This window comes from Cynocephalus volans, chromosome 6, assembly GCF_027409185.1.
Source record: "Cynocephalus volans isolate mCynVol1 chromosome 6, mCynVol1.pri, whole genome shotgun sequence".
NCBI lineage: Eukaryota > Metazoa > Chordata > Mammalia > Dermoptera > Cynocephalidae > Cynocephalus > Cynocephalus volans.
In genome coordinates, this window is record NC_084465.1 from 22,726,419 (window position 1) to 22,754,182 (window position 27,764).

Genomic DNA, 27,764 nt, shown 5'->3' on the forward strand with positions numbered 1-27,764 from the left:
CTTTACTTTTCTCCCACCAATTCCGTTCTAAACTCTGACCACACCCTCCCCCAACATCTAAGGACTTCCTCCTTTCCCTCAATTTCCATCAGAACGTCAATTCACCAGGCCCTTCTCTCAGTCTACTGTCAAGGAGGAAAGGAGTCAGTGAGTCTAGGCTGTAAATAGCAGATGACAAGTGTATGTGTAACTGGTGGTAAAGACAGGGGTGGTGGCTATGGAATCACACTACGGGAGTTTCTGTCCTGGCTCTGCCATTTATTAGTAGTGCAACCATGAAAAAGTTACATAATCCTATTAAGCCTAAATCTCTTCATCCATAAAACGAGAAAGCACATAGGAGTGCTGCATTTGAATGAGATAATACATGTAAAGCTACTTTAGATCTGTGTCTGAGACTTAGTAATATACTATTTTAAAACATCGTTGTTATCATCATCTTCATTATCATCATCTCATCATCATTTATTAGCTTCTTCAAGATCCATTTGAGTTTTAAAAGAAGATTGCTCAGAGAAATAATACCTTAATCCAATATTCCATGAAAAATAGGATTCTCTGGTCATATGAATTTGGGAAGTGCTTGGCTAAATAAAACTAAATGGATTTTTTTCTTACAATGGGACTTCTTAAAATCTTCATTATCCTAAGGAGTAATGAACTTCAACAATGGGATTAGTGTAGTATTTCCTGATCTTATTCTCTTATTTGCTTACGGAACTCTTCCCCCTGCCTAAAGCATATTTTAATATCTTGCAAAATAATAGAATTCTACAATACAATTTGATGAAAAGTGCCTTAATGTATAAGATTTTAATGGTGGAATTTCAGGAATTATGGCAAACAGAGGGGAGGGGATTTTTGGCATGGGAGCAATCCCTAAATCCAAAAAATTTCATCATATTAAAAATGCCTACCCTATTAGTATGATACTGGCCCCCTTCCTTATTCCTCCCCACCCTCTAGAACTGCCTTGAAACGTCAACATTTATTTCTTAAACACTTAAAGCTGCCAAAGTACTTTAATTCTCGATTTTCCTTTATGAACATGATCTTTATCCTCTTTTTTTTTTTTTTTTTTTTTTTTTTTTAAACTTGGCACTTTTTTTTTTTTTTTTTCGTGACCGGCACTCAGCCAGTGAGTGCACACTGGTCATTCTTATATAGGATCCGAACCCGCGGCGGGAGCGTTGCCGCGCTCCCAGCGCAGCACTCTACCGAGTGCGCCACAGGCTCGGCCCTTTATCCTCTTTTTAAACTACAGACTAAGAAGACAATATCTTAGGAGGGAAAAAGAGACATATCATAGTAAGGTTATTAAACTTCAAATATTAATAAAGAATCATGTGGTCCTGTGGGCATCAGGCAAGAAAAATTAATTGAGCTATTACACACACACCCGAACACTTTTCAGTGTATAATTGTATACCAATTGTATACAATGTGTCTGTTTTGCTTACTAAATATATATATATATGTACATGAAATATGAATGAAAAAAGAAAGAACACATGTCCATCCCCAATGCACTTACTGCACATGTATATATGACACTAAGTGTACCTGCTTCTCCCAGATAGAGAGGCCTCAAGGACTGAGGCCTGGCCTGTAAGTCATCTTTGTATCCCTAGTACCTGGGATGTCACAGGCATTCTATAAATATCCATTCAATCCAATGAATAAACTATGCATTGATTTAACTATTTGGTATTAGCATGACTTTCTGTTTGGGTCACAGTCACTAGCAGTACCACTAAAGATGTTTCCTAAATAGTTCAGCAATTCAGAATTCCCCTGACTGAATAAAAGATAAAAGCAACCATTAACGTGATCCTTCTTTAACCTCTCTGGATAAGAAAACAGGTTCTAGAGCTAAATGTCATGAGTTCAAATCCATGTTTCACCATTTACTTGCTGGGTCAATTTAGGCAATTTATATACATTTTTTAAGAGTCAGTCTCTTCATCTGTTCCAAAATGGGAGATAACAGTACCTACCTCATAAGGTTGTAGGGAGAATCAAATCAGTTAACAAACATAAAAGAACTTAGAACAGTGTTTGTTAAATAGGTAGTACCCAGGATTTAGGAGGAGCCATTCAAAAGCAAACTGCTTGGCAGTCACTGAACAAACATTTAGCTGGAATCCAGATCTACGAATACCTTGTCTTTATGCAGATGTATAATATCCCAAGAACGTTAGTATAAAAGAGTTTTCCATAGATAATAAAAGACATCCCATCATGGGATATTATTCTTCCTTAATTATAATTTAATCTATGTTGGGATTCCATGGCATAAATGCCTCTTTTAGAGGAAGTCATCAAGTAGTTTTGACTCCAAAATTCCTCAGGAAAAGAGCTCTCTGACAGTCTTGTCTCTCATCTCAACTTGGGCATTTCCAAAGCTTAAGCATATTCATGATACTCCTTTAAACACTGAAATCACAAAGCGAACACAGTCTACATCTTTAAATATGAGACACTTATTTTTTCCCAAAACTACTACCCCCTTTCTCTTTGACTCAGCAGAAAAATCTTGAGCCATTTAACTACAGCCATAAAATGCAACTCATGTTCAATGGCTTATATTCAACATTATATCATTTCCTCACTGTAATCGCATTTTAAAGTAGAACCCACTATCTTCACATGTAAGAAAAGGGCCCAAGAAAAAAGGGTGGCATTGTTGGTATTAAGGCAGAATGTTAGCATCTGCTTATCTGCTTACATGCAGAAAACGAAATCTCTGACAACCAGTTTCATGGATAGATGTTCTAATAATGTACAGGGAAGCAAGGGAAGATATTTAGTCTCTTAATACATACTTTTTAAACAGCAGCCAGACAATCGTGATCTTGCCCATTTTCCCCTTCTCATTCTGGAAGCCTGAGTTTACCATTTCCAGGTACAGCTTCAAGAATCACCATCTTTGACTACAGTGATTCTCTTAAACTAAATAATCAGATCAGACTCAAATATTTTAAACTCAGTCAATATTTTTATGTAACTTTGTATTGTGTTTTATACAAGCTTTTCAGAATATCTTCCCATTTTCTACCTTCTTGGTCGTGTAATATTAGAGTAAAAGGAGCCACATCGTTTCTCTATCTCAGATACAAAATACTTTCTGGATTCTATGTTGTTTCCATAAGGTTCTCTTTCCTATGCTTAGGGCAAAAGATTCTTGGTCCCCAGATGGTGTTGCGTGAAACACTTTTGGATGTTTATGCAGATGGGTATTTGTAAACGGAGAAGGTCCAAAGCTTTTGTCACATTCTTAAGGGAGTGCATGACACAAAAAAGGATGAAGAACTACCAATACTATAGAGGTTTATCGCATTCACAGTCATAGAATCACAGACCAGTTAGAGCTTAAAAAGACTTTAGAGATAATCTTAGAGATAATCAAGTGCAATACCCTCATTCTACAGGTGAGATAATGAAATTTAAGAAAGGTTAAGTGAATTTGAAAGACCTTTTGTGAAAAAGTGACATTATAAAAATTTAAAAAGTGGTAATCTAGGCTTCCTTCACTACTTAAACATCTCCACCCTCTACCTTCAATTGTAACACAAGTACTTAGGAGAAAATAAGCAAGAGGTGTCATCAAGACAGTAATTATAGCTGATTTATTTTCTGTAATGGTATAACACTGTTTTATGATGAAAATGATAATTATGAAAATTATATGGAAATATGAAAAATATGATGTGTAAGAGAAAAAGCAGAATGCAAACTAGTACACATGGTACTGTAGGAACACATATGCATGAGGAGAAGAAGGGAGAGCATGGAACTAAAAGAAGTTATTATGATGGGATAGAAAGATTTTTTTTTTCTTCATTGGTACCACACTATTTTTCCAATGATTTAATAGGGCAGGAAGCCACCATGCAGACTCTGGTAATACAAGTTAAGTAATGAAAGAAGAAAGGGTATCGCAGAGAAGGGAGAGCAAGCTATTCGTGGCAAATACTCCACCTTGAGTCAAGATGTGAAGGAATTAAAAACAGGAACACCTGGGAAATGCACAGGGTGGCTGAACACCGTTGCGAGGATATGAGAGAACATGTGCTTTGCCCATTTGCACAGAGCCTAGCACACAGTTGGCAGCCAGCAAATGGAATTAGGAGTTGCTGTTATTATCCTATAGTTCCTTTTAAAATTCTGAAAATTTTTCAAATGGCTTACTGATTGTTTCATATGGCTTTCCAGTGTTGTGTGAAGAATTTGTAGAGCATCAAGTAGATCTCATGGAAGTAAAACTAGTGAATGGCAGATTTGTTAGCACTTATATTCTGGTGGTCTATTTAGTCTGATTCTTGGCACGTGCATTATACTTTAAACAGACTAAGTTGATAGAGGAAAGTATGTGCAAGAAATGCAAGGTCAACCTTTATGCCAAGATTCTTCTTCAGTAGGAAAAAGATCATCATCAATGTACATTTGCTGGCCAGCAACAGGAATACTGTGTTTACAGATCTATGAGGATACATGGACTTACCTCCACTTTAAGAGCAAGGGCATGGATGTAGGAAAAAAAGAAAACATAAATTCAGTTTCTTTGAAAAGCCTCAAACCTGGATTTTAAAAACACTATTTAGTAGCCCTTCTAAATTCTCAGAAAAAAAGAAAATCATTACTAATTAAATATGTGATGTTTATCCTATTTGTTAGAATTAAATTTAAAGAAAAATCAGGTTGAATTTTAAAATGCAACGTATGCATAGTTCACAGCACATCAGAGCACATCAGATAATCATCGGTCCTGTACATTTCAACAGTTTACAGTAGTAGGGTCTTCACTTTAGTCCCCATTCCTCTGACTATTCTTTAAGTGATATGGATTGAATGTCTCCCCAAACTCACTGAAGCTTAATCCCCATTGTAACTGCTGAGGGTGGGAAATCCTATTATGGTAATTGAAAAGTGGGGCATTAAAGAAGTGATTAGATTGTGAGGACCATGCCCTAGTAAATGGATTAATGAGTTGATGGTTTCATGGTCGTCATGGGTGTGGTTCTGAGGCCTTTAAAAGGGGAGCGCATGAAGAGCTCGCTCTCTGCTTCTGCCATCTGCCATGTGACACCCTGCTTTGATGTGGTGAGTCACTACCCACCAACAAGGCTGGACTTCAGACTTCCCAGCCTCTAAAACTGTAAGCAATAAATATTGTTTCTTTACAAATTACCTAGTTTTGCGTATTTCTGTTATAAGCAACAGGAACAGACTTACACAGTGGTTTTGTTCCCTAAGGTGCCACCCAGTTCTCTTAACAAACTCCCTAGTTCATTTTAACTCCTGTCATTGTTTGAACTAGCACCCAAATACCAATAACTCCCTTATGTATACCTTCTGCTGCTACCTTTCTGAGCTCTTGAGAAATACTCCTAAGTAGCTAATGCACTCACTCTGCTATTTCTTCGGGATATCAAGCGCCACAAGTTCAAACCTAAACTTAAAATTTTTCCCTAGAAGCCTGCTCCTGCTCTCACGGTCTCTATTTCAGAGAAAGGCACTGCCATATACCCAGCTGCCCAGGATAGAACTGGGAATCACCTTGGCCTCCTTCCTCTCTTCCCCTCCAAGATCCAGTCCAAGACTTGTCAATTCTGCTGACAAGACCTCTTACCCTAGCCTTGCAGAAACACTGCACCATCACTCCTCGACCAGACTATTACAGTACACTGTTCTCATTGCCTTAGGTTTTGTCCCATTCAAAATACCCTCTACACTACTGACACATTCCTGTGGGTATCAAAGATGTAATGATTAAGTGAGTTATTAGATATAAAAACGTATATTTTGTCTGGCACATTCTAAGAATTATATCTTCTCTTCCCTTTCTTCCACCTTCCTCAAGTTTAAATCTGATCAAATCATTCTGACTTAAACCCCTTCAATGCTCCCCAACTCATAAAGTACAAAGGTCACGAGTCCTTTCAGGCCCTCAGGCCCAGCCTTGGTCCACCTCTCCAGCCTCATGCTCATGCCTTAAATACACTCAGCACTCTAGGTTCAGTGAGCAACGTGTAGTTCCACAAATGCATGAGATTCTTTCCACCTTTATGCTTTCTACATGTTGAATCCTCAGGCTGGAAATGCGTCCTTCCTTGTTCACCTGGAGAAATTAAGATTTAATATAAATAGTGTAATGTTCATCAATCCTTTCTGGACCTCCCAGGGTATACGTCATTTAATCCCTCCACTGTATCTCTGCAGCACTAATTACATCTTGCTGGACCTATCAGATATTTACATATCTCATTTCTAGAGTTTCTGTTTGTTTTTTAGATATAATCTAAGTTCAACCCTGAATGTTTGTTAATATTTATTCCTTATAAATAACATCTTATCAAGTATCTACCGAGTGTCATTCTCGGGTGTGCTGGTGATACAAAGGTGAATAGGTTCTAGTCCCTGCCTCAGCGAGACCACAGAAAGTTAGAAGATTCAGAAAATAGATAGACAGTTACAATGAAAACTACAGAGTTGGTCTTGGGAGAAAACAGTCATTTCAGCTTCTTGGTATTCACATTCCTAATGGATGAAACTTACCTATATTTATACATTTAAGCTGAAAAGACACAGAACACACTTTATAAATAAAGCACATTCTAAAAAGATTAAGTTCTTTGATCTTTGAAAGAGATGGTCAATATGGTGGAGAAAAAAATCAAGAGTATTTCACAGGACAGGGATAAAAAGGATGGTTTTAGAGCAGCAGGAATGACCAAACCAGAGAGAAAGGAAGGCAAATTGGCTTCACCTAAGCAGGACGGTATTAGCAAAACATGGGGCTGGATGTGAGCATTTTTGTGTGATAATGTTTAACTGAGCCAGTGCAGTGCTTAAAGGTTGAGAAGAATTGAGAAACTGAGACTCTTATTAAAAACTTGCAGGATTTGCTATGGGAAGCAAAGCACGGCCTATTTTTCCTCATCCTCCACAAAGACATTCATGAAGTTAAAATTTATTTGCTGAGCAAAGTTGCTTATGACTCCCCTCCATCCCCCTGCCCCCCACCTAAAAAGAAATACTTTGATGGCTTCTCCTTGATTCTCCCTGCAATGCTCCTATGGCATCCCGTACTCTCTCTTTTTTTTTGTCAAACACTAATCATACACGTAACTACTTGTTTAGCATTCACTTTCCCAGTAGCTTGTGGGTTTCATGCGAGCACAGACTATGTCCTTCTTAACATCCTGGTATTGGCCCAGGGCTTGACACAGAGCATATACCCAATACATATCCTAAACGAATGAATGAATGAATGAGAGAATAAGCAAATGAAAAAACAAACAACATCCCAGAAAGACAGGTACCATGAATCATATTTTATGATGAGAATATTGCAGCTCTGCAAGCTTAGCTGAAATGACCAAATTCACAGAGACAGTAAGCAGCAATGACAGTCATGAGCCCCAAACTGTTATGACTCTGCCACCCATGCTCTTTCCTCTTGATCACATACCTTACCTTAGATAGCAAATGAAAAGTTAACTCACAAGTGCCAAAGAAACATAAATGAGTCCCTAGGAAAAAGAAGGTTTACTGGAGGAAAAGACTTTAGATGCTGGTCTTAAAGAAAATAAATTAGAAAATTCGGGGTATATATAACAGAGGAGCCATTCCAAGTGAAAGGAGTAGTGCTTCAGAGGACAGCTTCAAGGGCTCTTGAAACAAGTTAAAATGGAAAATTAGATGTAACTGTTTCACACTTGTGTTCTAAGACAACAGGAAAAAACCCATATGACAAGAAGAGCTATATAAAGAGGTGGTTTTGATGGAAATAAAGAACAACAAAGAACTAACAAACACTGAAATCAAGCTGCTGTTATAGGAGGAGTTACTTGCTCACTAACACGATCCACCTAACTTTTGCTTTCCTGCTTTAGCTCAGTCCATGAAAGCCAATTTAACTAGAATGAAAAGGAAACCAAGCAGTTTCTTGGAGTACATATAACACCCTCTTACATGCTGACAAATCAAATTTGGGAGAGGGCAAAGCAGCAAGGAAATTTCAAACTATTTTGGGCTATGTATTTTCTCAGGTCTTTCCCTTACGAACCCTTCCTGCCCCAGATATTTTACTAATTGGAAATCTAGATTTCAAGCAGAAGTCTTGAGCTGTAATTTGTTACATCTGCTTAGAAATGTGACTAGAATCTCAAATAACTTAATTGTAACATTTGGGAATGGTGAACACTAGTGCAATTACAAATAACCAGAGAAATGCTAATAAATGTCACTTTGTTGGGAAAGGAGATAGTCTCTGACTTCATGCAAGCAATTAAAGGTGTCTTTGTGACCATTAAATAAGCTGGTCTTCCAAATATTTTGATGGACTTTAATGAAACAAGAAACTCAAAGGATTCAGCAAACCAGTTGAGTATTCATGGCAACAGAATCCACCGGTAAAGAAAAAACCCATCACCTTTAGGAATGCCAACAAGGGAGGGCAAAATATGTTAAACAAGTTGCTAGGATCCTTGGTCTTCTACTGAATCTCGAGGTACTGTAAAAGGAGAAGCAATTCGGCTTTAAAAGAGAATGGACCATTGGTTTGATGTTAAAATTTTACCTCACAGTTGATCCTGCTCAGTGCTTTAGGAAATTTTAGACATAATATCCCTTTGACATTAGATTTACTTATGACATAAACTGAACAAGATTCAAAACAATTAAGTCACGTTTCTAGAGTTCTTCAGTCTGATTATGCATAAAGCTTTTAAATTTAGGCCACCATCCATCCGGACCCGGAGACATGGATAAAATTGTAAAGTAGGCCATCTGGGGAAATATCTCTCCTTTCCATCAACCCTTGGGCTCCATTGAGGACTCTATCAGTGAGGGCAGTAATTCTCAAAGACAAGAAGAGCAGGGCACCAGAATCCCCTGAAATCAATTTTCAGTAATGAAGTTGCTTAATTACTACCATAGTGAGTCATCTTTACTGATGCAAGAATAAAAGTGTTTATCTCATATAAACATAAAGTGTTTATCTCATATGTAAGAGAAAAGACACTAGACATAAAGACAACTGTCATGGTTCCTGACCCTATCCTGTCATGTTGTCTTTCAGCTGTCTAGCAAAATTGTTGAAGCCAAGTACTCTTGTGCAGAAAAGGGTCAACAAAGCAAACCTGAGGCTGCTGTCTTAAGAAGGACCTGCTTGCAAGGTTGGCCTCTGACTAACATTTAGGAACTTAGATTTTGGAAGTGACCTGACCTTTCCCTAACTGATAAAGGTGGTTTACTGTGCCTAGACTGTGTAAGCCAATATGGTTTATGCTGAACACCTGCTTTCCTTCCGGAAGTTTAGAATTTTGGGACATGCTAGGCAGAGGGTGTGTACATGACCAGGTAACCAGTCCCTGACCTTGGGCACTGAATCTCTAACACTTTTTGCATTTTTGTCAATGGGGGAAGAGTGTGCCTTCACATGAGTGTGCTCCGTGTGACCCTCTTATGGGAGGGAAAGAGCAGGAGAAAGCCTGTACATGGATTCCTCTAGACCTCACTTGTGCCTTTTTCACTTATCATCCAGTTGTGTAACCTACTACATCATTGTAATAAACCTTGACTACAAATACAATTATATGCTGAGTTCCACAAGTCCTTCTAATGAATCTTCAAACATAGGAGTGAACCCCCAATGCAACCCTGAAATGCCACCCCATTATGGGACTTTATGTGGTTCCTCTCATCACCAGGTCTCATTCTCTGAGCTCTTTCACTTTCCCCCTCTTGAAGCTTGTCCTAGGTTTTTATACTTTCCTAGATTATTGATAAAGTGTATTAATGAAGAAGAGTTATTATAAATTTCTAGGATTTGAAGTCTTCCTTCAAAACATTTTTAACATGTAGACTTTTGAAAAAAAAAAAAATCTTCAAGTCATTATCTAATCCAAAGTATTAACTCTGGTGGTACAAATCCAAGGCCTGGTAGAAAGATGTTAGTTCAACAGTTGATGAGTGAAAGAAGTATTTGGGAGCAATGCAGATTTTATGGTGTCTTGGGTCATACTACACCAGCAGTGCCTAGATCTGCAAACAGGGCTGGCCTAGCACAAAGAGAAAGTTTAAGTCATATGCCCACAGGAAGAGAAAATCTACGGGTTTCCTAGTCTCTTTGGCTGTATAGATTCTTTCTGAGTGTGAGAACAGGGAGCAAAAAGTTAATGAGACATCCTGAATCTGAAAGACCAAATTTTCCATAAAGGTGTAGATATTACAATTACGTGATAGTGGCCGATAGGCAAGAAAATAATATTCTTTCTGACTGTTGTTTTTTCTTGCTGAATCATACAGTTTTTAAACACTGTCTCAGAATAGAAACAGTTAAGCTGGGGCAGGGATGGGGTGCTGGGAGCTACGAAGAAGTTAAGAACTCAGGTTGTATGCTCAGTCTGATTCTATAAGGAGCAAAGTATCTCAAATCACCTTTATTTTTGACCAGGATAATTCAGTACATAAGCGTCAGAAAGGTACATCATCATCCTCTTTCCAGCACACAATTTAATGTATGTGAGTTTTAACCAATTCACAGATTATTTCATTTGACCTTCACAGCATACCAATTTTTGTGAATATTTCTGGTGTGATTTTAAATAAATGATCTTACTACTAATTCTCCTGGATTTTTTACTACAAGTTAAACATGCCAAACATATTTCATGTAAGAAAAAGTAAATAATAATAGCAATATCTATACCACCACTGAATGAGAGCAACACAGTATATACCATTTATTCTTTCTACTAAGTATAGAATTGTCTTTATTCCGGACTACGTTACTTTCAATAGTAATTGCTTTTAGGTGTGTTGAGTGCAATGCATTCCAATATTACACAAAAATTAAAAAATAGATATTAATACAGAGCAATAATAGTATTTCAGAAGTAACTAGTAACTTGGAGTTAACTTGACTTAGGGCACAAAGAAGAGAAGTACCAGACTTTCACAGCAATGAAATGCTACTGGAAGACTCATTATACACACCTAATCATGTCACTTCTCCCACAGGTTTAGAGATGCAGATGCTGTTTTCCTAAGTGTTGCTTGAAACAACATACAAGGTTCATCTTCACATACCTGAACCTTAACACTCCCCAGGTGTAGTTGTACTGGGAAACACCCTTCTTCTGAACCTCTGACTCTTTCAACTTATTTTCCTCTCTTTCTCTCTTTCTCTCATCTCTTGTTTTGCTTTCTCCAAAGTACTTCAGTGAGACCCTCTTTAGAAAAGAGAATACTCAGTCCTGACTCAGAGGAACCTTGGTAGAATTTCTTGCTGTCAGTCTGGCAATTGGGTTAGAAATCACAGGAAAGGTGGGCTGCACTCCTGCAGCTTTGAAATTTTTCAGCAACAGATGAAAATGTTTCTGCATTCTGTTTGAATTCTCTCTGTACGAACCTGTGTGTATCATTACAATCCTGTTTCACTGGTTTCCTCTTAAAAAATGAGCACTGAAACAGAGCTACCAGAGAACTTTATGACCTCAACACTGAATGCCAAGGCCAAGTTTTACTAGAAAGCAAAATCTCTGGCACAGAAGCATGTTATCTCCCCTCCCTGGCATATCTGCATGTAACTCAGTCTTGGGCAGAGGTGCACTGTGGATCAGTGAGTCAAGAAAGCACTGTGCAGGGACTCTGGCACTGGGAAAATTAACATTAAATAAACCACTGAAGGAATCTGAGTTCTTTAGCCTGGCTACAATATTTGGAATTAAAAACTAAATAATATTTCTCCATCTACAATATGATTGTAAGATAGCATTTAAGTAGCAAAATAACTGAAGCTCTCTCTGTTACTTGGAACTGGCAATTATCCTAAGCAAAAAAGACCATCAAACAAAACAGTGGCATTTAATCTACCTAGGAGTTTCCTAGACTGATTAAAAGTTAAAGATAAAAACATCAAAAAATTAAAATAAAGGCTGTGAGGTGGAATGGCCATTTCTAAAATAACAAGTACACATGTAATGTGAGAAGCCTTTTCTTCTTTGATACCTTCACATGAATCGTAGAGCAATAATATGCCTTTAGGAAGACTAAGATAATGTCTTTACAGTAGGGTTTTTTTTTCCTATTATAAAAGGAATTTTTTGTTAACATAATTGAAAACCACAGGAAAGTAAGAAGTAAACATATCCACTCAACAAATATTTATTGAAGAGATATCCTATGCCAGATACTTGGCACAGGATATGCAATGGTGAAAAAGCCCACAGTCTTTTCTCATAAAACTTACATGCTGGAGGAAGAGACTACCAAAAACCATGTAAACAGACCAATAAAATAATTGTGTATTGTGCTGTAAATAAAAATTTAAAAAGATAAGAGAGTAACAGGAGGAAATAGTTCTAAAATGAATCACAATTAATACTTTTTTTATTTTATTCTAGTCCTTTTAAAAATGTTTAAGTGCTTGTTCTATATGAGGGCACTTCAAAAGGTTTCAGGGAAAATAGAGTTAAAAGACAATACGAATTTTTTCATGAACTTTTTGAAGTAGCCTCCTACAGTTGTGATCATGTCACTTTATATCCTGTTTCTTTCACTTAAAGTCTTCTCATAAACACTTTCTATATCAATATACATGTATTATGGGCATAATTTTAATAATAGTTTTTATTATTAAATAGGCTACCATTTACAGAGCATTGTATACAAGGCACTTCCTATATATAAGCTCATTTAATCTTTATAACAAGCCTGTAGATAGGTACTTCTATTATCCTCATTTTATATATTAAAAAATTAGAAAATAAGTTTAATTAACTTACTGAAGATAATAGAGCTCATTAAAAGCAAAGCGAGGATTCAAACCAGGCAGTTGGACTTGAGTCTAAGCTCTTATTATAGAAGAAAACCAGACCGCCTTACCGGTTGCATAATATTCCATCACTCCCATTTGGTATTTGGTACACAAGCTTTTTATAGGGTGAGAACGGAAACAATGAAGACAAAAAATATGGAGTGACAGTGGAAGCAACAAATGGCAGGAGAGCGGGGGTCAGAGCAGTAGAAAGAAGCTCCCTTGAAATAAAGAAATAAAATAGGTAACGAGAGAAGAGGAAAAAGGAGCTTTCAAAAATTATTCCCTTGGCAAATTTCTAAACATTGCTAAATTGTGCATTTAAATTAACTTTTTTTTTAAGTAGAAAAAAAATGCTTATTATGTACTGTTTTCACCATGAACACATCATCTAGAACCTTCCAAATACTTGCGATCATGGAAGCAATGAATTCAGCCATCAGGTACATCCAGATTTAGTTGCATTTGTGATTCCTCAGCCTCAGCTAAAAGGGCACGCAGAATCAGAATTCTTCTGAGAGCCTTGGCACAATCTTATAAAAATGACAAACCCAACTCACAAACAGGACTGGATTTAATGCAAACAACTACTGGTGGAATAATACAAGACCATTTGTAACATTAAGAATAATTAAGAATAATTCTCACCAAAGCTCTAGTTCTATCTGTGCCTCCTCATCCTATTTTTCAACGCCTTTGGGCATATATGTTTAATTCAATATGCCTCCATCTCACTTTCCCACACCCACTCCCTAGCACCTCCACCATCAATCAGAATTTGGGTTAAATGAGAGTAAAGACCATGTTTGACACATTTCATCTTCCCCTAGAGAGTTTTTTTCTCAAACCTCAAGTGAAAAGTATAATATAATAAAAGATTTAACAACTTGTACTTTGAAATCAGACTTTCCTAGATTCAGATCCTGGCTCTATCACTCACTTCTGATTAACAAACTTAGGCAGGAGGTAGGGGAGGCTTGAGGGTGGTGCTGGTGATAAGAATTTACTACACTATTTCTTGTACCTAGGTAGTCTTTGGTAATGCCTTGTACAAGCAGGTGGTCAATGAATATCTTCGTATTAGATTCCTCACATCTAAATTTTTTCTGTACATTAATAAGATCTAATTATCTAATTCTCTTCTACATTTTTTTTTTTTTTTTGCCTCCAGGAAATATGTACCTGACAGATGTTTAACAGCTACATATCAGCAGTGAGTGAAATGATGTCAGTACATGATTTGGTTGTAAAGTTTATAAAGTGCTTTGAACTAACAGAAATAATGCAAATGAGGACTGTAAACGAATATAAAACATAAAATATCTCTTTCACTAACCTACTCCCTTTTCCTTAGATTTCTCTCTCCCAAACTAGGAATTCCTCTGTTTTTTTTTTTTTTTTTTTCCTTCCCCTAAGAGGTAGACACACCAAACTAATATGCAGAAGTAAGAAACAAGGTGGCTCTGATTTATTTAGATTTCACAGCACCAGTGCACAAAACTACTGAAATAGCTCAAAACCAAAGATTAGGCTCATTTACCTAATATGGACAGCTTGTTCATTAATGCCCAATAATGGGCAGTGATCCTTGTCAATTACATCCCCAAAGAACAATGGCCAAAGTATGGCCCACAATGGCAGCCTTGGGGTTTTGACTTATTTCATGGTTTTATAAAGGATGGCATTTAATTTCCAAAAGTCTTCTTGTGTTTTGGGGAGATAGCCATCCACTACCTCCTTCTGCAGCTTTAATACATGACATGTCACAGTGATTTTGAGTGGGCTTCTGCCAGTGGTACAGAAACTGATGACATGAGACAGGTACCAACAATGGCACAGCTGCTAATGGGTACATTTAAATCAACGTCTATTCTTCCCATGCCATCATGCAAAGCCCCTTTTACTGCTCTAAAACAAATACAGCTTAATTTTATTTCCTGCTTGGCTTTGTATAATTTTGACATGTCCTCAGTCAAACACGACCCAGTCCTTCAATCAGGCCCTATTTTTCTGGAGATGGGGAAACAAGAGGAAGCTAAAGTAATTATTGAAAACTCATAAGCGGCAGCTTTAGCCTAATTACCTTGACTTTCCTTTTTAATTTTTTTATCGATTGTCTCTTGTTAATATACGAGTATCGACTGAACTGGTAGAGCCTGGTGCTACTATGATAAGAACAGATGCTGCTGGGAAGCAAAATGTAATTAGGAGACCCAATATTCTTCTCTTCCTTTTCAGAAGCACACATGTACAGTACCGACTTTAGTTTTAGACTCTTAAGAATCACCAGCAGCACTTACACAAGAATCTTTGTTAAATGTCTTTGCTGTCTGTTGTGCCTTTGCCACCAGAGGGCAGCTGGGAAAAGCAAAAACAATTCCCTGTTCTTTGTTCCTCTTTTGATGTTAAAATAACGTTTCCCCTCTTTTGAGCACATATCTATTAGAACTCTCAGGTCAACAACTCCAGGGGGATGAACAACCCAGGAATGAAGGTGACATCCTTTTGAGCTGTATGTGTTCCCTTTTAAATGCTGTTGTATTTCAAGTCTCAACTTGAAAAAAAAAACCAAAAACTAAGCGATATTGGATGATCTCCCCTGAATATTAATGTGTCGCTGACAAATGCTTTTAACAGATCTTGATTCCTTTGACGGGGAGAAATATAAAGTTGTCTTGCTGTAGGATATGAAACTTACTTTAAAAATATTTATTTCTAAAGTAAAGTACTTTAAACTCTCCAATTTCTCATAAATCTAAGTTTTCTGGAACATTAATAATATCTTGTACCTCTCTAAAGGACCGGGTAAAGGGTCACGAAAATCAACTACAATGTATTTTGAGAAGTTAAAATTAAAAAATAAAATTAAAATAAATAAATAAAACAATAATAATAATATCTTGTATATTGAGAGTTTTAAATTGCTATAAAGGTGTAGCTCACTAAAAGCAAACATAATTTAGTAAGGTTGTGTGCAGGTCAGTTTTTTAGGAGCCAAGATGACCCTGGTAAATCAGGGTATCTTGTTGCATTCCGTTTTACTTTATATTTTTAAACAACTTTAAGAAGAAATAAAGCAGGAACAGTTAGCAATGCTAAAAGTAATCAGAAATATCTAAAAGGAAGATTTCTCAAGGGCTAACAATAGCCCTATAAAACTGTGTTATTGTTGCAAAATCCAAGAAGCATGGGGAAAGTGGTAGAAGAAATCTAATGGATACAAAAGAAAAAAATAAATGAAAGAACCATTAGACTAAAAAAAAGGCTTAAAGAATGGTATAGAGCAGAGATGGAGCACTACGCAGTAGAAGTAGTTTAGCCCCTGTAACGTGTACTATAACAACAAAGGCATATCAACTATAAAGTGAGAATCCTACAGACTTTGGGGGCATTTAGAGAAAGGACAAATGGATTTCTATTAAAATACCTTCATTGGTCCCTTAGGGCATTCTTGTAATCAGCTAGTCACAGGCTTAAGTATATCACCAATCCAGATCAGCAAATGCCAAACGATTCATTGCAAGGTATTAAGAAACAAAGTCACACCACACTCTGTACAACAGTTTGTAAAAGCACCAGATAATGTCATAGATATTCATCCATAATATTGGTTTCCAACATACTTCAGTGTGCTTTATATAATATTTAAGGCTCAGAAATAAAAGGTGAAAAAAATCTTTAGGATTTTGAATTACCCACTTCTGAAGAGTACTATCATGCTATATACATAGATGAATTAGAGCCCTTGGACAGTGTTTCAGTAGTTCAGGAAACGTTTTCTGAGTGCCCACTATGACCCAGATGGTGGAATACAAAGGCAAATTTGACCTGGGCTTTCTCTCTACAAAGATCATGGTCTAGTGGAGAGAAACACTCAAGTTATTAGGATACGATGTGATAGGAACAATAATTATGATAGGAACAAGATGTTAAGTCAGCTAAATAAAGAAAGGGGAAGGCTTTAATTTGTAAAAAGTTACATTTAAGCTATATCTTACAAACATAAATGAAATGACCATCAGGAGAGTAGCAGGGCTGGAGTAGTGGGTCGAGAGAGGCCCTGGCATGTTCAGGTCAACCCAGGCCTCAAGTGGGGAGAGACAAGTATTGATAAGAGCAAACCTGAGTTGAGAAAGACAAGTAGGAAGAGAGTCAGAGACACCTGCTGGGAAGCTACTTTAGGAGACACTTGGAAGGAAAAAGAAGGATGAAAGAAAAATGGACAGTCATCTTTCAGAAATTGAACTATAGTTCTTATTGACCTTCTAGGCATGGTGTACATAGCAAGAGCTTTGAATTTGCTGCCAGGTGACATGGATTTAAGTCTCAGCTCCACTATTTACTTTGTATGTGCCTGTTCCAACCAGGATCATTTCAGCTACAAGTAATAGAAAACTGACTAAAAGTGGTAAACAGGGTTTCATTGCAAGAAAAAGAAATCACTCACATTACTCTAAGCAGAAAGGGATTTAATGTAGGAAATTTGGTACTCACAGTGTCATAGGACACTGGTGGAGTTGGGTTTCCAGGAATTATTCTAAACTAACACTAACCAACTGATCCACCAGAGGAACTACTAGGAAAGTGAGGAATGAGGGGGCTGCCAAGGCTACACTACCTCTTGATAGTGACGAAGCTGGCGAGTGACTTGTAAACTGGCAAAAATACCAACATCTCCATGCTTGCTCTGAGATAACAACCAAGCCACAAAAAGTAATCTTCACCTGAGTTCCTCCTTCCAGATCTCACGAGTGTATCAATAGAAAGAACCTAATTCATCTGCTAAACTCTGTTGTAAGGGAGACCAAGAAACATAGCCACAAAGGCACAGTAAGAGGAGCTTAGAAGGTTTTCTGAGTGCCAAACCTCCATATCCACCACGAGTAGATTAAACGATAAGGTCGATTATTAAAAGCACTCATGTCAATATTCCCAAAGGTAGGGCAGCTTGAGAATCAGTTAATTCAGTGGTTCTGTGATATCTCTCAGGACTCAGGGTATCCCATTTTTCTATTCTTTATCATCAGAGGCTTTTCTCTTCTTGATTAATTGGCTGTCACAGTTCTATGTAACACATGTACATTTGATACTATTGACTGAAACAAATGGAACTATTTCTTCGTAATATCTTTTAATCAGAGAAAACCTTACCCCAAAGGCCACAGTAGACTTTCTCTCACACTTGCTGACCAGAATTATATCATTTATCCACATGCTAGACCATCGTTGGCAAAAGACACAGTGTTAACTTGATGGCCTAGACAAATCATAACACCCTGCGGGGCAGGAAAAGGGCCCCTTTCCTAAGCACAATGCCTTGCTGAAAGAGGAAGCTGAACGAAATTAGGATTTGACATCTAGGAAGAAAGGGATGGGTGTGGATACAGCAGGCAGCCAACAGGTTCAGCAAGTTGATTACCTCCAACTTCCAGTGTCTCACTTGCCTCAACTCTAACATGGGGGTGGTTACATCTGCCTGTTCACCTAAGGGGATCATCACTCCTGTGATACCAAATGCCTGCTGTCAAATGGGGCCATAATTCCTGGATGATCACATGAAGTGACATATGTAAAACCTCTGCATACGATGTAAGAAGCCGCTATTATTATCAGGGGCTGAGAAAGGGGACTTTTGTTTCAGAAAGTTCCACTGTCTCTGGATAGTATTAATTAGAAGGGCAAATAATTGTCATGAGAAAAGCAATTTGCTGAAATGCGTGCTTCAGAAGCATTTTACATGGTCATTATGGGAAAGAAGGTTAGATTGTATCTGATGAAAGACAACCAACAAACCATGAAACTGCCCAACAGGGTTTCCAGAGTATTTAATTTCTAACAGAGACTCCCTTAAGCAGTGTCACTTTGTTGATGAAGGGGGACTACATTTATGAAGCATCTTAACCACTATCCAGCAGGTAATAATGGATCAAGAACCTCAAGTTTAAGGGACAAGGCTTAGTATTAACATACACACTAATATCCACGCAGGCTCTTTTATATAAAATGTGTGGATAATTGGAAATTTCATGGTCCTTGGGCTTTCAAAGGGGCATATGCTTACTTGTTGCTTATAGTGTACATGATAATGCATGTCAGTTCCTCCTGTCAAGTTCTAACATTTTTTTCTTACGCTCAGTAGAACTTCATTTTATACAGTTATATCAGGGTAGCAAGGATTACTACCTATTAATATGCTCACAGTACTTTCTGCTTGCCAAAGTTAATTCACTGAATCAAACTACATTATAATATGAAATATTATTGAAGTGATATTATAAATTGATATTAAAACTATTAAAAAGAATTTCCCCTAATATCCTTATTATTTACTCTTAATTTTGCTACATTTGAATCCTTTACACTTAACTACAATGAGTTATGCTCTAAGATTCTCAGCCCCACAGTAACTTTAATAAGCAATTATATATACTGGTTATGCCCGGAATTTTATCATCCAGATATTATGAGAAATTTGGAAAAATTTTGTTTGTAGAATACTGTATCACCCTTTTGAAATTATAGCTAAGCTATATAGAAGGCTAATTTCTTATTATGGTGGCTTTGTAATGTGCAGATTGTCTAGACTGAACTGCATTTCCCTGAATTCCCTTCCCTGTGCATTTAGGGTTAGGGTGGGCTATAAGAGGCATTTTGCTTGAGCTGTGAAGGGTGGAAGAGAAGCAATAGCTACTGTGTTTTATCACTTAGCAGCTGTGGCCTTAATGTTCCTTAACTGCTGGCTTGACTCCTTGGCATGGGGTAGTTGCCTGGCCTGCAACTGTGTCAGCTTTCCTGCACGCTCCTTCAGCTTCTCCAATTCCTGAGCTAAGTGTGTCCCTGCTGCACGATGCTTCTCCTGTAGAACACACACATCATTAAGGCGAGGACTGACATGAACTCCAGCTCATTCTTGCAGGTTCCAGCCTGTCCTTGTTCTCCCTGACTTGATATCCCTCTCTCCTTCCTGATGTCCTGCCCTACATACTTCAAGCTCCAGAATGAGTTTTAAAGACAGCAACCTTACAGAGACTGTTTAACCAGATCCCACAATTGCCTAAGGTCAAGTCCCCATAGCAAATCTCTTACTATACAAACACACACACACATACAAATGCTACTGTAAGATAGGTATATGTCATGAAGTTCAATGTTGTCCTTTCACAAAATGTCTTTTGTTGCCCTGGTGGAAAAAGTATAGTCCTATACTGCAGTGGGTATTCATAAAAGGCAGTAGAGGTAGGAGTATCAGATCTTCAACCACCACAAATAATTTTATAGTTTCAATTACACTTTTGGATCTCAGGTTCTGTTTCAGTCTCCACTGGGCTAGTTTCTCTCTCTTCCATAGCTACAAACTGTCAAAACAATGTATTCTATACATAAACAGGAAGACTAGTCTAGAGCACATTCATTTTGGCTACTGGAAAACAATTCAAATGGAATGGTAGTAATGACACAACCTGGAGTCTGAAGGGAACATGCAGACATGCTGGATCACATGGTACCCAAGCTCCTTTCTGCAGCAACCCTGGAGATGTCAGCAACATCATCTTCAAATTAGAAGAAGCTAATAGTTTTGACAATTCCTAATAATTACTACTTTAAAAAAGATTTTAAAACATTTTCTCTGAAAATGATGTTGTCAAAACCCCAAAAATACAAGTCCAAAATTACCTATGCAAAACAGGTCATGATGACTGGAACAACTGCGCTTTGCATACATGCAAAGTCTGATACTTAATCCTGAAGAACTCTGTGGAAGGCAACTCAAATAGTAAGATGCTATCAGTTGACATTCCATTTTCCATACCCAACTACAAAACTCATTCCTCTAAAAGAATTCTTCTCATCTTTTGAAATGTTGCACGAAGCACTATGCTATTTCCCAGCAATGCTAACCGCGAAGGTAATGATGCTGTACATTTAATTTTTCCAGCCTTCATGTGTCTGCTGGCATTATAAATGAGTCATTAACAGTCTCAAATAGATTGACATTGTTATTTGCTACTGCTGAGAAATTTCATTTCTTTCAAGATTGCAAGAGGACAATTTGGATTTAATAATCCAGGAGCACAGAAAGCATGCAAAGTTAAAACAATCTAAAAGTATATGGGTCCAACTTTCTATAATGTTTATTTTGTTACTTAACTCAAAGGCTGAATGGCCTATTTCACAAAAGGTCGAGGCTGGGAAGATAGACTCTGTCCTCAAGAAACATGGGAGTTGAATAAAAAACTGAGGCTGGCTGGTTAGTTCAGTTGGTTAGAGAGCAGCCTTACAACACCGAGGTCACGGGTTCGGATCCCCATACCAGCCAGCCACCAAAAAAATCAAAAAGACAAAAAAACTGAACAACCTCACCTTTATCTTGCATGGTTTGAAGGAAAGGATAATTTGCTACACAAAGCCCCAGGATTTCATATACAACACAATCAGCCACAAAGCCATCTTCTAATGTACAAACTCATCTAGGTTAAATGAGATCCAAGCACCCAGAAACCTTAAGCTACAAGTTTGATGTTGAATTTGGAAGTCAAATAACATGAGAAGGATTGAGACAGCCTAGAACATTTATGGCAAAAATCTTCTCATCTAAGGGATTCAGAAAAAAATAATAAGCTTCTTGAGGCAGAAGAAGATTTATAACAGAAAAGGAATGCCAGAAGAAAGCTCAGAGGCTGGGGAACAGCAAGCAGCCCAGTTTAGCTGAAGCATAGAGTCTTAGTGGAAGAGTAATGGGGATGGATTGAAAATGCTGGCAGAGACATACTATTAAGTGCCTAGAATTTCATGCCAATTGTTTATATTCAATTACGGTCAATAAGGAGCCATAGAAGGTTTTAAAAGATACTGAAAAGACTGGATCTGGGCCTGAAAATTAATATGACAGCGCTATGTAGGACAGAGTAAAGACCAGCCAGTAGGTTACTGTATTGGCCATACGCAGCCAGGACAAGATTAATGGCTGCGGAAATATTAAAAGAATAGCAAATTAAGGAGCAATTCCTAGGATGGAATCTATAGGTTTTAGATAATAACTGGTAGTGACACAAGGAAGATAAAATTGAAGACAAGAGGGGTGTTTATGGTTTAGGTAGCTGAAAACAACAGAAAAACAAAAAACAAACAATTCCAGCAAATTGATAAGCTCTTCTTTGGACATGAGTGCCAACGGTAAATAAAGTGGGTAAATGAAGCATAAATAAAGGTGTCAAGAAAGCAATATATAGTGAGGATTCTGGGTTTGGGGAAACAGAGTAGGGTGATATTACATAAATATAATGGTAGAGCAAGGAAATAAGATCATTAATCTAAATTACACAGATTAGAAGACCTACCTAGGTTAATAATTTGGGCAGAAACGGTATTATAGGATAAGGAAGCAGGAAGAGGAGTCAAAAGAAGACAAAGAAAATGAGCAGTCAGAAAGGTGGCAAAACAAACACACTGTTTCAACCGTGAATATTGATGAGCATAAGGAATAGGTTTTCACCTATTTTGAAAGAACTAATAAGCCAAGGAGGATAAACACAGGAGAGGAAATCTGTTGAATTTAACGATTAGGGGTCATTACAGTGATCAGTTAGAGCAGTGGTTCTCAATCCAGGCAGCACATCAGAATCCTCTGGGAAGATTTTTTAAGTTATCAATGGTGGTGCTTATCACTGACCAGTTAAATCAGAATTTACTGGGGTGGTGCCCAAGCATTAGTAGTTTTAGAAAGCTTCCCAGATGATTCTAATGCACACAGGGTTTCAAACCGCTATTCTACACAGAATGATGAGGAAAGAATATTCAAAGGACAGAGAGTCAGTAGGTTGTAAAGCAGAGAAAAGGAGCACAGTCTACTCTTTGGATAAACTTGATATAGAAAAGAAGGCAATATCTTAACAGGACGTCAGGTTAGGAGGAAGTTTCTTTAGGAAAGGAGAGAATGAGCATGCTTATAGGTAGAAAGAAAGAGACCAGAACACATACAGAATATAAACATTTTATGGGAATGGTAGAGGTTTATAAACAATATGTCTCAGGATTAGAAGTGAGATACCAACTGCTTTACAAAAAAGGAAATGGGCTGCTTTAACTAACATCTACACTAAGTCTGAAAAAAGTTAAAGATGTGGTCAAAGTTTTGAGTTAGGGATGGCTTTAAAATAGTTGGTAAACACCAAACTATGCTGTAAGAAATACTGACAAAGAAATGCATCACGCTTCATTAAATCCTTAAGTTTCAAAAAGTTTCACGAAACTAATACAGAAAACTAGAATGTCAAGGAATCTCTAGGTTTCTGGAAGGCATACAAAAACTAAGAGAAACTGGGGAAAATTCCTTATAATATTTCCAATAAATATTGTTTCTAATAGAAACAATCAGAGATCACCTAAAGTTTCAACCTCAAACCCAAGTTGAAAAAAAAAAAAAAAAGAAGAATTATCATGAGATAAGTGAACTTCAAAGATTCCATTTACATTCTGCCAGGTCCTGTTTAAATAAAATGGAAAACCAATTTATGACCCATCACCATCTCCCTGCTTAATGTGATAATGACTGCACAGGCTTAAAAGGTTTAATTTTAAATTCTTTATAGTACTTGGGATGTTCTCATCAATAATTTGAGTTTTTAAGTGTCACCCACTCTCACCCTGGGCTGCTAACAGAAGCTGTCCCAGTGATACTATGAAGCTCTCCAGTGGATAACAAACAACTTACCTGTACAAATTTGATCTGCCAAAGGCGCTATTGTCTACTGCTTGGCAAACGGTTTGTATAAAAATCCATATATTGAGTTGAGCAGAAATGAAATAAAGTCAGCAGTGACAGAATGTCAATTATAGAGTTGGTAAAATAGCCATTTTAAAAAGTTGTTGACGTTGGCATTTTTTTGATTCTAAGAATTTTATTTAAATACCATATTTCTTTGTCACAAGCCACATTTTCTGTCACTTGCACAGTATCGTGAGGAATTGGAAGTGAAGGGTGAAAAGTCTCAGTAGATCACTATAAGATTTCTATAGAAATGTGATGGGTCACACACACTAAAAAGGAAGTATACACAGACTCATGAAAATTGAGATTTAGGCAGAATAATGATTAAAGAGTGACACCCAGATCTGTAAAGCATAATGATAAAACCTGTAGTTTAGACTTGGCAAGAAAAGACAATGAGGAAAACACCTAGGTACATGGTATAAATAACATACATTCACATTTGAAATGTGAGTTCTGATTTTCAGAATGCTTTCATATAATTAACCGACTGGTGCCTCACAACGTCCCCGTGAGGTAGGAAAGGTGAGCTTTTGTTATGCCTGTTCTAGACTGGAGGCAACTGCTGCTCTGAGAGCTTAAGGATTGCCTAAGAAGCAACTGTCTAGGGAGAGTGTTGGAGCCGGGATTCAGACTGCGTGCAACTGTACCCGTGAGTGTTTCACTTGGCTAGACACCTTACTCTTTACTCTCTTTATACCCTTTCCCTGCTGTTCTGCACAAGAAGTAGTTCTAGAAGTCAGTATAATATTTTTTCATTGCATCCCAATAATAAACAGAGAATCTTCAGTAGCACTTGTTACTTTACAAAGAGCCAAGGATATTGCACATTCTTTTATTTATGTCCCACATAAAATAAATGAAAGCAACAAAAAGGGGAACGGGAAGTTATTGTTTAATGGGTAGAGTTCCCATTTGGGAAGATGAAAAAGTTCTGGAGATGGATGGTGACAGTTGCACAACAATGTAAATGTACCTAATATCACTGAACTGTACACTTAAATGGTTAAGACAGTAAATTTGATGTTATGTATATTTTATTACAATAAAAAGTAATAAAAAAAATTTATACCACACAAAACTTTGGTTGAAATATTGCTGTCTAAAAGAAAATTACCACAGGGTAAAATCTACCAATGTTTTTGATTATCTATGTTAAATAGGAGGGCACTTCAAAAATTTTGTGGAAAAATGGAATTAAAAGATTATATGAATTGTTCCACAAAATTTTTGAAGATCCCTTTTTTGCTGCTCTTCTATATAAATGTGGCCCATATTTTAAGTAAAATCTGAAGTTTAAAAAATTCCATTTTCCATTTGAACAACTAGTTTCACTTTGTAATAAGTATCAAATGAGTCTTGTGAAATCAAATGAAATCTAATAAAGTAGAATATTTAATCTTACTAAAGTCTTATGTCTTCCACAGCATTCCCCAAGAAATGACTAAAGCTCACCATACTAGTGTTTACCTGTTAATGTGAGTTAATCCATACAAAACGGATAGAAAAAAACAATGAAGCACATAATTCCAAATAGTTTTTTTTCCTGGGGGGGGGGTAGGGGGGAGCTGGCAAGTATGGTCCATATAGTTTAATATTCAATACTGGTATTTTTGGACACTTCCAAAATGCTTTGGATTGTAAATTCTGAGGACAGGGATTTGTCTTATTCTCTGCTCTATGCAAATAACAGAAGAAGGGAGGGAAGAGAGAAGAGAGATGGAAAACTAGTGACTTTATAAACATATCCAAACAGGCATCCAGAAAAGAAATTGGGATCTGCTAAATCTGAAATAGCTGGGAGCTCACCAAGTTGACTTTGATTATATCAAAAAGCAACAGATATGACAGCACCGTTAATAACATATTACTAATCTATCATCTGTTTGAGAAGAATAAAGGGAAGTTAGAGCATTTCAATAAAGGGTCATAATAGACCCTAAAACTCCCAAGACTCCATACTTGGGGATCCTGCTTGCTTACCTCCAAGAGTTCCGCTATAAGGTCCCTATCCAGGTAGAGAATATAATTTCAAACCCATTTAACAAGATTCCTATATTGTCACTATCAATTATTATCCTGATTCCAATCATCTCATTTGTACTATGTAGGTCAGAAAGAAGGCCACTAAGAAGCTGCTTTAGCTGCCTTTGAGATCTAGTAGTTGGTTGCTTGGTTGACTTGTTTGTTTTTTAAACCTTCCTTGTTACGTGGTTGTCAGAAATAGTAGCGATATTAAAATAACAGAAAATTAAAGCCATGCTGTTATTTGGTCAAAAGCCTACATCTTTTATTCCCTTCACCTAAATATAAGAAAAGTAATCACAGTAGCAAATAATTATTCATCTGAATGCTATAACATTTAATTTCTAAAGGTCAATTCCTTTATCTTGCTCTGGGAGGTTTCCAGATTAAGACTTAATTAATCTTATTCCTTTGGCCAAGAGGCTAGGCTATTTTAGACCTAGAAAAGGAAGTTTTCTCAGTGTTCTGTAGTGAGGGGAGAGTCTATCTCCTGAATACATGGAAGAATTTAGAAAAGAAGAATCACGAAATTTGATTGTGACTATTTCAATTCCTTTTTAAAAATTATCATCAAAATATAAGTATGAAGTTCAGAAAAAGAAGACTCATTAAATAAAATATTAAACAAAAATCTGTAACCAAAAATAAAATAACATCATTAGAAAGCTTGAGAAAAATCTTAGTATCAAGGACCCAAGAAGATCTCCTGTAAGTAAGCATTCCCTTCCAGTCATGACAGATAATATCATTTCAATCATAGGAAGCACAGTGAGGCCTTTTCATAACTCCCTAATATATAGTGAACTGACAATACCGCCTCTTCCTAGCTAAGTAAGTATTTACCTAGCAGTATCTTTTCTATATTTCTCCCTTTCCCCATTCCCTCAAATACAGTTTGCAAGATTTGTATGTTAGGCCAATATTAGTCCTATCCCATTGATCAGTGATAAATAAGCAAACAGTATTGCTTTAACAATTATACACGAGTGCAATTACTGTCTTCTCAAAAACATAAGATGTTTTTTATAAAATGGCACACTTATATATTTACTCGGTAATGAGTAATCAAGTCATCTGTCAATCATTCCCACACTTCTTATAGCATGGCCCAAGTTTTCAGTTTGCAATTAAGTTTTTCACATTTGTTGTTTTTAGCTTTTCTTGAAACTAATTCTAAGGAAAAATAAAGGGGGAAAATTCATCAATAACCACCATTATGTGAGAACAAACAGGGTTTACAGAACAGAACTATGCTCCTGTCAGCCAAATATTTGAAGGACTGTTTTGTGAATGAGGGGTTAGACTATATCCAGAAGAACCCAAAGGCTAGAACTGAAATAGACAGGTGAGGCTGGGAGTGAAGTAGGATTGAAGTGGACCCCAAAATGTGAATTTCCCCCCACCCCCATTTTAACTTTACAGCTAAAATGTGCTTGCTTGTAAGGGACGCCTAAGAATACATTAAGGATTAAGAGTTAACTGTATTCTGTGACTCTGCGGTTGAAGCCTGTCAGTTTTGCCTGTGTGTGTGAGAAGTTCTACAGTGACTCTGTTGTTAGAGCCTGCCAGCTTGGCCTGTGTGTGTGAGATGCTGGCAGGCTCAGTTTGCAGAAAGCCCCTAACCACATTTCCTGCCATTGCAACAAGCCCCCTTACCCAAATTATGAAGCCCCTCATCTGTTCGATGAAGACCCCAGCTTGGGTAACTCTGCCTGGATACAGACAGAACCAATAGAAAAGCTTGCATGCTTACTCAGAAAAGGTATATAACCCCAGCTCTCTCTGCACTCGGGGCCCAGGAATTTGGAACAGAAGTTCACCTGGGACCACTAGCGTAATAAATCATCTGACTTCTCCATCTCTCTGAGTGTCTGCGTTTCCTTGGTTGCTTTTTCCATAACAGGAGGAGACAGGGTGTTTTACACCAAACGAAGGCTCTCCAATAGGCAATTTTACTGAAAGATGAAATGAGTTTCGTCAAAAGGTGGAGAGTTTTGTATTACTAAAGGTCTAAATAGTAGAGTGGACATAATTCAAGACAGAGGGATACTAGAGAAAAGATCATATGTTGAAGATGGGTTGGACTAGAAGAATTTAAAGGTCTTAGTATAATGATTTTGTACATAGAAGTCATTCTTACTATCA

General features: G+C 37.2%; 1 protein-coding gene across 1 annotated transcript in view; it reads right to left on the bottom strand.

Moving 5' to 3' along the window:
• EXOC4 (exocyst complex component 4) overlaps positions 1 to 27,764 on the bottom strand; it is a 791,906-nt gene that overhangs the window by 292,605 nt on the left and 471,537 nt on the right. The gene's annotated exons all lie outside the window — the stretch shown is intronic.